General features: G+C 37.6%; 1 protein-coding gene across 2 annotated transcripts in view; it reads right to left on the reverse strand.

Moving 5' to 3' along the window:
- LOC128744002 (protein sickie-like) overlaps window positions 1-15,144 on the reverse strand; it is a 99,147-nt gene that overhangs the window by 72,192 nt on the left and 11,811 nt on the right. The window lies entirely within an intron of this gene.

Here is a 15,144-nt window from a genome sequence, read left to right on the forward strand (position 1 = left end):
CGTGGATGACTCCTCAATTTAAAAAGCATGTCGCTGTCCGCTGGAGTTGGATCGCGTTTGTGCAAGCGACGGACAAACCTACAATACCGAGTTCGAAATGGAGTGCTCAAACGTCAGAAATTCCGAATCTAATGCATACAAAGTCAGTGATGGACCATGCCAATAAATTTGCCAATAAAAAAACTATGGCAATTAAACCCTGCGAACCACTCACTGTGTTTGCTCGAAAATAAAAATATCTTTAGCTGATACTGAGCTAACCAGAACGGCATTGAACTACATCTAGCTAAACCACACATAAACTAGAACTGCCAATAATACTGCCTATGTAGCAAATGAAACCAGATATCTCATTGCCAGCGCGCCCAGAAATCGATAGGCAAAGTGAAAAATCACACACCCGTCCAAGGGCCGGCTGCAACGGAAAACCAAAACCCTGCCCGTCGTCCCCCTTTCCACCAGCCCCTTCCGATAGTTCAATTCATCAATAGTTAGGTATAGTTTCCCTATCTGAATGTGTGCTGCTTTTCATGTTTTTTTTATGCTACATTCCCTACTGCATTTAGATCGTTTCGATCAATGACCGAGCGAGCGAGCGAGCGATGCGATTGAGCAAACTTGTCGAAAAACTGGCAGCTATCCAAACAAATATTATCTGCTACTGGAATAATCCGTCAGCGGTCCTCGGCATGTGTGCCGGCTGTGGTTTTCACTGATGTGATTGGTAAAATAGTGCAAACAAATACGCCCGACCGGGAGATTTCCGCGCGTTGATGATCCCTTCTCGCAGGATTAAGTGATCAACGTGGAAGGTTCCAAATTCGCAAAAGACCTTTACCATGTCGCTCCGGCTTCGACGCAGGGCTCAAGGTTTTATGGCTCCTCGCACCATACCATCATACCATACGAGAACGAGAGAGAGAGAGGTAGAGATGATTTATCGATGGGTAGGCGAAATGCTCAAATGTCCACAACACGAAGGTTTTATGGCGAACCGAAAGAAGAAGAAAAAAAAAGGTTCCTAAATGAACGAATGTCGTAAAGTAAGTGTAAACATTCGGAATGACGCTGATGAAGCAAGGACGGTTTGCCGGGGTAAAACGGGTCACTCAATCCGGGTTTGAACCGGAACTTTACCTCTGCTTTCGTCCGTTTGAAGCTTTCTCCCCAGGTGAGGTAGCTCTTAACTGCATTCAAAATGCAAAAGAATAAAGTAGGAGAAATGAAAAATCGAAAATAATGAATGACTGCACGAAATGTTATTAATTTCCCCTGGTGACTTTATCAGAGTGATCCGGAGCTTGGAAAGGGCATAAAGGTGCACATGTAGGGGATCGTAAAAAAAGTAACAGGGAATAAAGGAAAAAAAAGAAGGTTCCAACGATGTTCAATGATATATGACGACGACCGAAGGTATCAACCGGTGCGAGCCGATTAAGTCAGCGGGAAATTTTTTATCGTGCTAAACTTTCTAACCATTCAAAGGCCTGCAAATGAACAGTTTTATTACGATCAAGCATGACCAATGCGCTTAACAAAATGGTTTTTCTGTAAGTTTGTAACAATTAACTAATCAGAAACGGTATCGGTTGGATTACGATGGGGAAAGCATGATTGCCTTACATTCCAATTAGTTTGGCTTAATTTGAGGTATTTGTTTGACATGATTCGATCTTTTTTTAATATGGCTGATAAGTCTCTCTTATACCCTTCTGTAGAATATTTTTAACTATTGGAAAATGGTTGAGCTAACCTTACTGAACTTTTATGCTTTTTAAGTCACGCGACCGATTTTAGACAGTGTTTTACCAAAAGTTTTCACCTATCCGATTGATGCTGTCAATACTCCTCTTCGAAATTACATAGGGTTAAAGAAGGTTAAAAATATATTAAGCACTCCATTAGAGTGATCTCAAAAGCACAGGCTCCGAGCGAATAAAATCCTAATTGCCAATTTTATTTCTTTCTCCTTGAATAAATTATAATAAATTGTTTGTGCAACAAAAACAACCTTAAACGTGAAGGAATACAAATTGCAATTTGTACAAAATTGCAATCAATTTTTCGCAGCTTAACATAGTCATGATAGTTGATTTCAATCTTTGAGTCGTTGTTCAGTTAATTTGCGTTTCATTTTATTATGCTGTGATTTGCTGCACTCTCAAAAAAGTTCCTTAACCAGCAACCAGCTTTTATCTGTTTAGCACTTAATTGCCATTAAGCCAGGCTTTCGTTCACTTTTTAACCAGCCTTCATTTGCTATTTTTGTGCTCAGTGACTACAGGGCTTTTGACTACAGTGCCTAAGTGAAACGGAATTCAAAAAAGCAGTGTATAGCGCAATTGTAGAGTTAACTATTATCTACAATATTGTTGAAGAAAGTATAGTTTATTCTTTTGTATTTATGGCGTTATGGGGTTACTACCCTGTTACTAGCAAAAAGAGAAATATAAATCTCAAATGAAAAATTTGTCAAAAATTTATTCGTCACAGAATTTTGGTAGTTTTTCCTACACATTCAACATTCTCCATCCTTGGTTTTGTGTACGTTGAGGGCAGCATCTTTTGCGTTTGCACAACGTAGGAGACACTCGGTGGCGTAGGTTTGTCCATCACTGCCACAAACGGGATCATACTCGTAGGTGCATTTACATGCCTCGTAAACTGCCGGATCGTCATCACTAGTAGCACCGCTGGTAAATGCCAAGAAGCATACTAACACAACTACCAGCAGCGTCATTTCAAGTCAATTTCACTCTAACCACTGACCTTATCAGGAAAAGCATTTATACTGTGATTTTTGCGCAGCATAAGCAAGTAGTAGCTCAGATTTCAGTTTGTGTCGAATCAATTGGATTTGCACAGATTCAGTAACAAGTTGAGGGACTCAACTAATTTCGAAACAACTCAAACGAATTTCCTCATTTGTTTTATCAAAATTCGTTTTTAACTCTCAAGCACGGACATCATAAAGATACAGCAGTATCTTGGTAGTGTGATTGCAGTGATTAATATATGAACAAAAAGTAGATGGCCAAAGCCTCGGACAAGCCGCCATAAACAGAAGGGGCAAACTCCAACTGTTACTATTTTACTCGAAGATTGAAAAACTCCCCAGTTCCCTGGGGACTGTAATTCAGAGCAAAACATACGAAACATTTATTCAAAATCCAATTGCACCTTAGTTTATTCGTTACAGAAAGTTGGGAAAGTTTTCCCTCTTAACATTTAACATTTTCCATCCCAAACTTTTTCTTCCTTGAAACCATACGCACTATAGGCTGCGTTTGCGCACCGAAGGACACATTCGCTAAGGTAGGTTTATCCGTTACTTGCACAAATCGGAGCACTCTCGTATCCCATACCTGGTGCATACCTCGTCGGTAGCTGGATCGTCACCAGTACTGGTGGCAGCAACGATAAATGCTAAGAAGGATACTAACGAAACTACCAGCAGCTTCGTTTCAATTCAAGTCAATCTCTCACTCTGACCACTACTGAGCTAATGGCACAAAGCGTTTACATACCGTGTTTTCTTGCACGGTGTAAATAGTTGTCAGTTCAGATTGCAGTTTGTTTCGAATCAACTGGATGTTGATTACGGAATTAGACGTGATAGAGAAAGAGCGGAAAATTAGGTAAGGCAGAGCCGTTGAAGTAACACTTACTACCCAAATAACAAACTCAATTTTATGGTGGACTTGAAGAGGTTTTCACAGCATTTGCTCCCTAAACCCGATCATAAGACGTGTAATTTTACAAAAAAAAACGCGTTAAAAGGGCCATAAAACTCTTATAAAACTAGAGTAGTCCACAAAGAAGGTTCTCAAGAATAGTTCCAAACGTCCTCTGTAAACTTGTAACGTTTATCGATATCTTTGTATAGTGACTCCCAAGAGTAGCTTAAAACTATAATAAAACTACCACAATTGTTGATGATTTCAAGGTTCGCTTCTTAAAAAAAAAACACTTGCAAAACATTACATTGCCTGATAAAGGCCTATAAAATTTGTTATAAGATCATGCACTTTGTAGCACATAAAGGTGAAATTTTCCACGCCACGCTCAGTCCATTTGTTGACAGATTTTGTTCTTTCTTAAGAGTACTATTGTTCATTCAAGAATAAACGGTTTCAAGAAAGTTTTATGGCAGCAATAATAAGATAAATTCATTTTGCAAAACAATGTCATAAATATTTGTCCAAACTATTGTCAAGTTTTAAGAAAGCTGTAAAATGTCGTTTTTAAACGGTTTTTCAAATATACTCTAAAACCACTTCGCCCGCCCAGTTAGCTTCGAGGTACGATGCTGGTCTTACAAGCCAGTCGTCGTATGTTCGAATCTCGGCTAGGCGGTGCTTGCTAGATAGAGTCAGTAGGATCGTTACACTGGTCCCGTAACTTTTCTGTACTCTAATAGCCGGCTGCGAAGTCTGTCGATAAAGAAGGGTAATGTCTACAGACGGTATAAACCTAAGGCTTTGCCTTGCTAAAACCACTTAAAATGTGAACTTTACTTATTGATATTGATAGAGGGTTTTTTTAAGCCTTCTTCAACCATGACGACACTTTCTTGAGGAAAGCCATTATAGGACTAGACAGACTCGGCAAAGCTATAATAAAACTACTATAAGAAATGAATAAAATCAATTCACTTTTGAATTGTTGCTTTGAGAGGTCGTAATTTTTACCAAACTGGAAAATCCGCGCTTTGAACCAAGATATACACTGGGAGCCAATTAAAACCAGACTCGAACCCAACCTGCCTGTGAACTATGTGACCGTCAAATTTAAAATTGTAATTTAAAATTGTAATTTAAAATTGAAAATCAAAAACTGAAGTTCGAAAATCAGTCAACGTCAATAAAGTCAACGATCAAAAATCGATCTCGATATTCGAATTTAATATCGAAGACCGTAGATAGAAATCGAAAAACGAGAATCGAGCAGACCCGGTCGTGATTTTCGGCACACTTATACTATATTTTATAGCGGTTCAAACGATACTAACTTTATCTGCCAGGAGGTGCCTATTTACGGAAAAAATTACTTGTAAAAACGGTAAAATTTATGCTTCAAATCAGTTTTTAAAGCAAATAAAGCAACGTACGTTATTTACACCTTCTAGAAAGTTGCGTATATTGATGGTATCAAAATGTTTGTAGAACATGTCAAACCTGTTAGATGAGGTTTGGTGTACAAAAAGCTTAATAAACTGATTTTAAGGGGGTCACGACAGAAAGTCTATTATATCTTGCAAACCATATGATACAGATACTTCGTATCTTTGGCAAAGTTCAACGAAATTCAAAGTTCTACTACTTTGCTGAACACATGAACATGTCATCTAGTCCCTATAAAAAGTTATTTTTTTCAAACCTGTTATCTCCTTAATATCTAATTGAATAAAAATGTGAATAGATGCAGAATACTTTTATAAGAAACTTTTCCTAAGACACCTAAGCTCAAAATCGTCAGGAAAAGCGAGAATGCTTATGCTAATGCCAATGTTATTGGTATTGGAGAATCGAAAATCTAATATCAAAAATCGATGATCGAAATCGAGAATATAAAAGTTAGAATATCAGAATGGAAAATCGAAAATCAAAAATCGTAGATCTACAATCAGATTGTAAACCGAAAATTAAAAATCGAAGACGAAAATCGAAAATCGATGACCGAAAGTGGCAGCGGTGCCGGTTGGTCAAAAATCGAAAATCTAATACGGCAGATTACTGTTACCTGACTCACTGCGAATATGCGTTATTATCTGATCGAAATGTTTCGAACGGTATTGATAACCATCTCTTCTGGGCACGAAATTAACGAACCCAAATTCCGCGAATTTACACGACAAACAGCTAAGCAATATGTGTCGCTTTATGGGTGGTACAATATGCCGACCACTGTACACAAAATGCTTGAACATGGTTGTGACATCGTTAACAAATCCATCCTTCCTATAGGAAGGCTTTCGGAGGAGGCACAAGAAGCACTCAATAAGGACATAAGAAGAATTAGAAGAGACCATTCGTTCAAAGGTTCGCGTAAAGAATAATAATACTATCCAATGCAATTTTGTAATATTTTTTTCTTCCATTAAAATCTCTACGAATAAAATTAAAAGGTTTTTACTTTACGTTTAGTCTACGTTAATTACAACGACTTTTATTATGGTAACCCAATCTCTTCTTCTCATCTTCACATAGCATAGGTACATTTTTTTCTACTCGATTTTTGTATAGCGTATTTTTGTGTACCTTGCGATAGCGTTACCAAGAGCCAATTCTATAGTTGGAACTAGCTTAGTGAATACCGCAAAGCAAGGCCCCTCAGATTTTAAATTTTTCTTACTTTAATGATGGTTGTTAATGACTAGTGAAATGATATTTATCGTCATATTATTAAAGCGTTTTCTTTTTAATTTTTAATTTTCAATTTTATTATTTTTTGAACCAACCTAAAAGCTTATAATTTACTAGTTTTTATTTTATTTGGAATAAAGTTTTTTTTATGGTTTCTGAACCACCCTAATGCATCATGATACAAGTTTTTTATGTTTTCAACGGCAAATACAAAGTTCGCCATCACAAAAAACAACAAACAAAAATAAACCTAGTTAATAGAGAAATTTTTTTTAAAATTTTTTGAACCACACTAATGAGCGCTTATTTTTTTTTTGATTTTTGATCCCAAATTTGAAATCAGTGATCCAAAATTAGTTAAAGATGTTATTTTCAGCCAATTTGGAGTAACTTTTGACTTTTGGCCAAGCTTTGTATGGAGGAGCGCCACTGTGCGTCGCTTACACGTGAAAAAGCAACTCGCATGAGCTTCAGGTGCTAGTTAATGGGAAAGTTGATAAAATTTACCGGTACCGTACGTAAACTGGCTACCAAAGCTACCAATAATTCACGTGAACGTTACATGAAATGTGTGGTGGATGAGAATTACCTATGTTTTCATGTTAACTTAATTTTTTCGAGTGTTAAACAGCACCACTTTGACAAATACGGAGACATTTCCAACCAACAACGTTTCACGTATGAGTTTTCAATATACAATGTTCTACAAAAATATGTCTTTTGATAAGAAAAACATCTTTGTAAAACATTATGATGCAATAAAACCAATAAATTTGAAGTAATTAGCGAACAAGTGATGTTGTGTAGGTCTTTATATAAAACACCCTGTGAGTCAAAAATTATGAAAAATACGCCTATTATATCTTTGGAAAAGTTACTTAGATATTCTTTAGCTACAACTTTGTCGAAGTAATTATTCTTCTATCTCTTTTCTATAAAAAGTTATTATGTGTTATGTATTTACAAGCCAAACTGGAACTTGGCCGTTAATTTCACATTAATTATCTTTTAGAGTTGAACAACTTTGCTGAACATTATGGGAAGCTATTATGAATCGCTTAACCGCATAAGTAATTTTTCACTTAACTTTCGTTTCTGGACCATTGTGCATTGGAGATTAAATTGAGAATCGAAAATCTAATGTCAAAGACCGAAGATCAAGGATAGAGAATCGAAAATCAAAAATCGAGAAGCAAAAGTCGAAAACCAAGCGTCGGCACATCGAGAATCGAAAATTGAACAGCCGATATCGAATATCCACTATCGAAAATCACAGGTCAAAATCGAAATTAAAAAATCATCGACCCTCAAAGATCTAATTCCGAAGATCGTAAACCGAAAACCGAAAATCGAAAACCAAATTGAGAAAATAATTGAGAGGCAAAAATCAAATATCGAAATATCGAAAATTGAAAATTGGAAATCTAACATCTAATCTCGAAAATCGAAAATCGAAAATTAAAACACGAAAATCTAGAATCGAATATTGTAAACCGAAACCCGAAAATCGAAGATTGATCATCAAAAATTGACAAGCAAAAACCGAAGATCAAAAAGCAAATCTCGGAATCGAGATTCAGAAATTAGCCAAACTAGAAAATCGAACAACTAATATCAAAGATCGAAGAACCAAAATAGAAGGGTAAAAATCATGGATCAAATCGCAAATCGTAAACCGAAATTCGAAACTCGAATATCAAAAGTCGTAAATCGGAGTCAAAAATCGAAAACCAAAAATTGAAAATCAAAAATCGAAAATTGAAAATCGAAACTCGAAAATCAAAAATCTTGAATCGAGAACCGAAAATTGAAAATCTAATATCGAAGACCGATGATCGAAATCAAAACTCAAGACTAAAGAATTGAAAATCAATGATCGAAAATCGAAAATCCAACATCAAAAATCGAAGATCGAAAATCAAAGATCGTAATTAACGAAATTTAATTTTTTTCTGACAGATACGTATGCCGTCTACGACTTGCTGGCTTCATCAGTGAGTGCCTGTTTTTCATAGTAGGGCATGTTGCTACTTCGTCGTAATTGCCTATTCCCGTCCTACCCAACACATATTATTAAAAATATCAGCGTTTTTTATGACACACAATGCAAAATTAGTAATTCCAAAATATTTTAGTTTGTTGACTATCATACGCGATCAATCAAAGTGAGCTGAGATCCATTTAAATGTTTTTTTTTTCATTAAAGAATTCCTAGCAGCCAAATTTCCTACGTATTTTCGTGCGCGGAAGAAGAAAATATCGACCAATCGGTTCAATTTTCGTCATTCATAAAATGAAAATAGCTCACGTATCGCATTGTCGTTATTCTGCAGCTGGGAAAACTTGCATGACCAGTAGAAATTTTTGCAGAATAACGTTTATTCTGCCGTCCTACACAAATACATGCGCGATAATTTCGTAAACATTGTTGTGATTTTTAGTTCGGACGATGAAAAATTTTGATGGACGGATTTTAAAACGATATGACGAATTTAAGAAATAAAGTCAGTTGCTTAATTTCAGTAAAATGCTCATAATAATAGCTTTTTTTAGTGAAATTGAGGTGCACGGATCGGAAGGTAAGTGTGTTTGAATCCATTCGGCACAACAACTTTTGGATTATTCGTTACATCCATCCAAGAAATGATGAAAATTGAAGTGACTTTCCTTACCTTATGAATAGGTTTGCGTGAACTGTTGGTGCGTTTAATGTTAAAAGCGATCGTCATCATTATTTGAAACCCGCTTCACCAGCGCTACTTGTAGCCAGTTGAAACCAAAGGTTCGTTGTTTCATTGTTGGTTGAATAACGTTTTGCAATTGAAAGTGACTTTGGCGATTGATGCTGCTATACATGTACATAGTACAAAAGAAGAGCTAAATGAGCTCATCGGCAACGGGGCATATTGTCAACACATCTAAAAAGATCACTGTTTGATGGGCTTTTTGTGCGTCGTTGAAAGCATTGATTCTGGTCAGAACGTAACAGTCAAAGATGATGGTTGCGGGCCCATGATCGTCGATGTTTTTGTACCACAACTGGGTGGCCTTAATGTGGAGAAGCTGTGATTTCAACAAGATGGTGCAACATGCCACAACGCGCGCTCGGCAAACAATTTGATGAAAAAAACCTTGACGCTTGATCATGGAAAGCGATCTTATACTGCTAGGCTATGTTTTTTGTAAAGCATTGCTGCAAAAGTGATCGGAAATTGGACTTCCGGATCAGCTGAGATAGCCAAACGTCGGAAGTGATATTCAAATGAAAATGACAAACAATTACAGTCATCACCACCTTTTTATTCAACGTATCTAATTACAAACGGCGAGTAAAAGTGAAACAAAATTGATTAAACTCACACGTAACAATACTCAAGTAACAATAATATAGCGTTTATGGTTTTGGTGACGAAATTTGGTCATTAAAACCGCGCAATAAAAGTGCAATAAAATTCATATGGTTTACTGTTACTGCGATTAAACTGCTTCGTCAGTTCTTCTACGGCAAACGATTACTACTGGGGCTGTCGTTTGCGCCTTTAGCAAAAAAAAATGCGCACTCGTGCTTCACAGGCCCACTCCTAACTAGTGATCGACATCGGACCGGGTAAAGTCCGGAAAGTCCGGTCCGATGTCCGGTCCGAAGTCCGATCGGAACGAAATTTTAGAGTCCGATTTTTTATCGGACCGGAACCGGAACGAAGCGTTCCGGAACCGGACCGGACCAGGTCTTCCGTTGAAAGTCCGGAAAAGTCCGGAGCACTTTTGATCGTAAAACTGACCGCAGTGGAAACGATGACTAGGACTTACTTTATATGTTTAAAACTAATTTCCTTTAACTTCCTCAGTATTGAGGAAAGACAATAATTTCGCTAGCAATAATACACTTTCTGTTTAAGGCTCCAAAACAAGTCCAACTAATCGATTATTTTTTTAAAAATTAGCAAATATCTGTGGGTCTTAAAACCGAACGTCGCAGCATCGGCTCGTGCACTCGTGCCTTATGATCCCTCAAAATTTAATTTCAAAGAACTAATTTTAAAAATTATGTAATTATGGCACTTCATCTTCTCGGTAATGCCATAGGTAACCGATATTCACGCTTATGGTCCAATATGAAAGATAACTCAAAAGTTTCATCGGATTTTTCAAAATTATCGTATAGGTTTGGGCCGAAGAGTCTCAGATTTTCATGAAATTTTGCTTACGAGTATAGGATGTTAACTTTTTAATGAAAACAATATGTTATCCTATTTTCCCAGAAAACTCCACTAGAAATTTTTCGATTTTTTCGAACATCGCTTATTTCGAAAGTTTATAGTTTTAAAATCAAGCATTGCAGAACAATTTTTTTATGAAAATGTAATAAAATTTTTTCAGCAATCCAGGAAAAATATTAGTTGGAACAAGTTTTCCACATGATTTTCTATGACGGTGCAAAATTTTAAGGAAATGTTGGAAAGCCCATGATCTAAGTCTTAAGAAATTTTGAAATACAGTGGACTTTCGGAAAAGTTAATGAATGGGTCGGCTAGCTTTTTCGAAATATTACCCTTTCTGAGTAGTCCTAAGAGTCATTGAAAATGATAAACACAAAATCGAAAAATATATTCTCGGATGCAGGATACTTATTTTTAGGTATCTGGAAGTTGTAACGCAAAGAAATATGTAGCAAGATCTTTATGAAATAATGCTTCCCCACGATAAAACTGAACCTTGTCGTGGTGTATGGCTTTTTAACTAATCAGTAAATGAGCAGCGGTCACGTTTACTTCTGAATGTGGGTATATGCCAAAATACTTTTGTGATTTCAAGTGGGACTCGGGGTAAAAATTTACCAAATGTGTCCAGTATGGGAATCTCTGATAATAAATAGATGAATGTTTCTGGGATTCATCTCTATTTATCACAGCTGTCACAAATATCTCCGCAAAATGTTGGATTGATTGGGTCGATCGGGGACTTAGGGTTAGTAAGGGGATGTAAGCGAGTTACCAGATCCGGTTGAATGCCGAAGGACAACTTTACAATGATTACTGCTATAATAATAGAAGTACTTAGGTAGCAGATAGGAAAATTAGGTCAATTCGTGTCGTGTGTTCGAGTCTCGGCTGGGCGATGCTGCTGGATTTTCGCACTGGCCTCGTGGCTGTCCTGTGCTCTGTGGCCGGCCGCGGGGTCTGTCGATAGGGAGGGGTTGAGTCTTAGAGAGACGTTTAAGCCCACAGCTTTACTGCATTAGCTCTTTGTTCTCGAGGGTTGGAAGACGAGTGCGTCTCTATAAAGCTTTATAAGCTCCAACTCCTCTCGACTACCGCGAACGTCCGGGTTATGCTGCGCTCAATTTACTTTGTATCTTGGGGCAGTGCATAAATGCTGGGGGAATGAACGATTCAATTTGCCCTGATAAGTTGATAACCGCTAATGCTCCGAAATTTGTCTTTCCTATTAGATCATTTGTGGTTGTTTGAAAGCGGGCGCGCGGTTGAGAATCGGCGTCAGACGGGGCTGACGAATCCTCCACTTCTTCACTATACTACATTTTACAACTCAAGTATGACCGCATTTCAAGGTCAAGACTAAAAACATGAGATTAGTCTAACTCAAGTAGTACAAAAAGTCCAAAGCACATTAACAAATTCGATCTATCATTTTTCTTCTCATCATCATCATCATCATTATATTTAAAGTATGGCATTCCGGCCTTTGGCAGAGAGATCTTAGAGTCAGTTCGTAGAGTCCGCGCAGGGCCGGAACGCCTCCGCCTGCGGGCATAGGCGTGACGACTATGCTTGGGGTTCTACCTGTGTTTTAGTGGGCGACATTGCCTGTCTCGTCAGGTAGAACTGATGTTTGAGGTCTCCCTGACACTTCGTTAACATTACAAATGGACCCAGCGCAGAGTTTTAAACGCTACTAGCTGACCCGGCAAACTTCGTATTGCCACAAATTAAAATGTGTTGTACATAAATCGTGAATCTGTCACAATCTCGAGTTTAGCAAGTTTCTGAGGAGCTCAACCTAAGATAATTCATTTTGGCAGTAACGTCACTATTTACATTTACATTTAATTTACAAATTTTCAATTTTTCCTCACAATAAAGTAGAAAACAATCCCCCTGTTACTTAGCCAGATAAAATAAAGCGAATAGCACTTAAATATTCGCCGTGATTGTATAACATTTTGCCGAATACCATTTCGTGAAAAACCTTACGCGGCATGTACCATTTCACGGGAAACCTTTTCATGAAAAGTACCATTTCGATCCTCGGGGTGATCCTCTCCTTACTCGTTGTCGCTCGTCCGGACCCAACTGAAGGAAAGTAATAGAGGTCAGTAGACCTAGGAAAACAAATAAACCTGGGCATAGCTGATTTCTGCGGGCGGCTGCAGAAAGTTTTTGGTGGTCTTGTTATTGTCTGTTATGTTTTAAGGAAGAGTCTAAAATTTCTCGAGCTCGATTAGCTGAGTTTGTATGAGAGTTCTTATTCCCCTACCACAGGGGTGAGGGGTCTCAAACCATCATAAAAAAATCCTGCCTGCAAAATCCCCCACATGCCAAATTTGGTTCCATTTGCTTGATTAGTTCTTGAGTTATGAGGAAATTTGTATTTCCTTTGTATGGGAGCCTCCCCTCCTAAAGGGGGGAGGGGTCATTATTCCCCTCTTAAAGAAAGGAAGGGTTTCAATTCACCATAAAAAAAACTCTTATCTCCAAAAATACCCATATGCCAAAGTTTGTTTCATTTGCCTGATCAGTTCTCGAGTTATGAAAAAATATGTATTACATTTGTATAGGAGCCTCCTCCTAAAGTGGGAAGGGGTCCTAATTCATCATATAAAAAAATTCTTGCCTCCGAAAACTTTCACATGCCAACTTTGGTTCCATTTGCTTAATTAGTTCTCGAGTTAAAAGGAAATTTGTATTTCATTTGTGTAGGAGAAGTGGGGAGGGGCCCTAATTCCCCTCCTAAAGTGGGGAGGAGTCCTAATTCACCATAGAAAAAAAATCTTGCCTCCCAAAACTTTCACATGCCGTTACGCGGATTATTTTACCAGTGGCCGGAAGCCATGGGTTTCGTTTCTATTTGCTGTTTGAAGTACTTTTAATAAATCGCCTGATCGCATCACTTACCACAGTGAATCCAGATCCTTCTTCCCGTGACATTCGTGGAGATGCAGAGGTAAACTCGGACTCATAACAGCGAATGTTGAACTAACTATCCTTTCCTTTCCTAACGATCACAAGGACGTGGCCGGCGCCGTTATTGATCTATATAAAGTTGTAGCTACTGAATTGTTACACATTGACGATAGTCAACTTTCCCGAAATGCTATCTGTGTGGTTCCCTGTGCAACTTAATTAGCTCAGATCAATCACGGAGGTGCAACTACGATGTGTGTGGTCGTGCTCATGCTCATGCTCCCAAAACCTTCACATGCCGAATTTGGTTCCGTTTGCTTGATTAGTTCTCGAGTTATGCAGAAATTTGTGTTTCATTTGTATGGGAGCCCTCCCTCTTAGTGAGGGGAGGGGTCTCTAACCATCATAAGAACCTTCCTCGGCCCCAAAAACCCCTACATTTTCAAGCCGAACGGTTCAGTAGTTTTCGATTCTGTAAGGAGCATACCGACAGACAGACAGAAATCCATTTTTATAGGTATAGAGATTAAGCGACCAGTTGGATAACCCGAAAAAAAGAAAACAAAACGAAAAAAACATCTTTATAAAATAATACTTAGTTCCTTTCAGTAAATTTAAAATAGTCGGTTTCGTCCCTGCTATTGCTTCTTTTGCATTTAAAATTCAATCTAAGTTTGCGCTTTTCCAAAAATCCTAAGATAAGTATGTGCCCGTATTGAATTGTTGCTATAACTGTCCGCTACAAGAGTTTAATTTAATTCCAGTTATGATGAGACTCTGTATTAAACTGTGAAAATGCGTTAGGAATCCAAAAATGAGAAATAAAGATTGAAGGAAAACACAGGTGTGTGAATGAACGCTTTGGATAACCAAAAAATTTAAACTCTCAGAAAAGTTAAGGCAAACATTAACTTTTTAGAGTGTTGCATGGGAGCTAATATTCGCTTAACTTTTCTGAACAATTAACTTTTCAGAGAGTTAACTTTTCCAAGAGTCCACTGTATTTTTTTTCTTAGTGTTAGTGTCAAAAATTTCACTGCAGTGATTTTATTTTTCTACAGGAGTTTTCCACCACCGTGGAAAATTTTGAGAAATATTTTTTGGCTGAGATTTTGTTCACCGTTTCATAAAACAAATTGTTCAAGAGCTATAAACTTTTGAAGCAAGTGATGTTCGAGAAAACTGGAAAATTTGATTTAAAGTTTCCGGGGAAAATAAAAAATCGCGAATTTAAAATAATTTTCATTAAAAAGAGCATAAACTACCGGTTGAATGACAATTTTTTAATTAAAATCTGACTTTTATGTCTGAAAGTGCACCATTCCATGATGGGTAAGCTACCAAGCACCAGTTAATTGTGCCACATTTTTCAATTTTTTTAAATGATCCATTTCAGGCCGGTTAGCGTTTAGAAGTTACAGAAGGTTCTACACATTCAAAGCTTTACCTTTGACATTTACCTATTTTTTAAAAATTGGTAAATTTTGCATCCGGGCAATTTCGGACTTCCGGACCGGAATCGGACCGGAACCGGAACAGAGCTAAATCGGACCGGAACGAAATCGGACCTAAAAATTTCGTTCCGAATTTTTACCGGACCGGACCGGACCGGAACCCGGACTTCAATTTTCGTT

This window comes from Sabethes cyaneus, chromosome 3 (genome assembly GCF_943734655.1).
Source record: "Sabethes cyaneus chromosome 3, idSabCyanKW18_F2, whole genome shotgun sequence".
NCBI classification, from domain to species: domain Eukaryota; kingdom Metazoa; phylum Arthropoda; class Insecta; order Diptera; family Culicidae; genus Sabethes; species Sabethes cyaneus.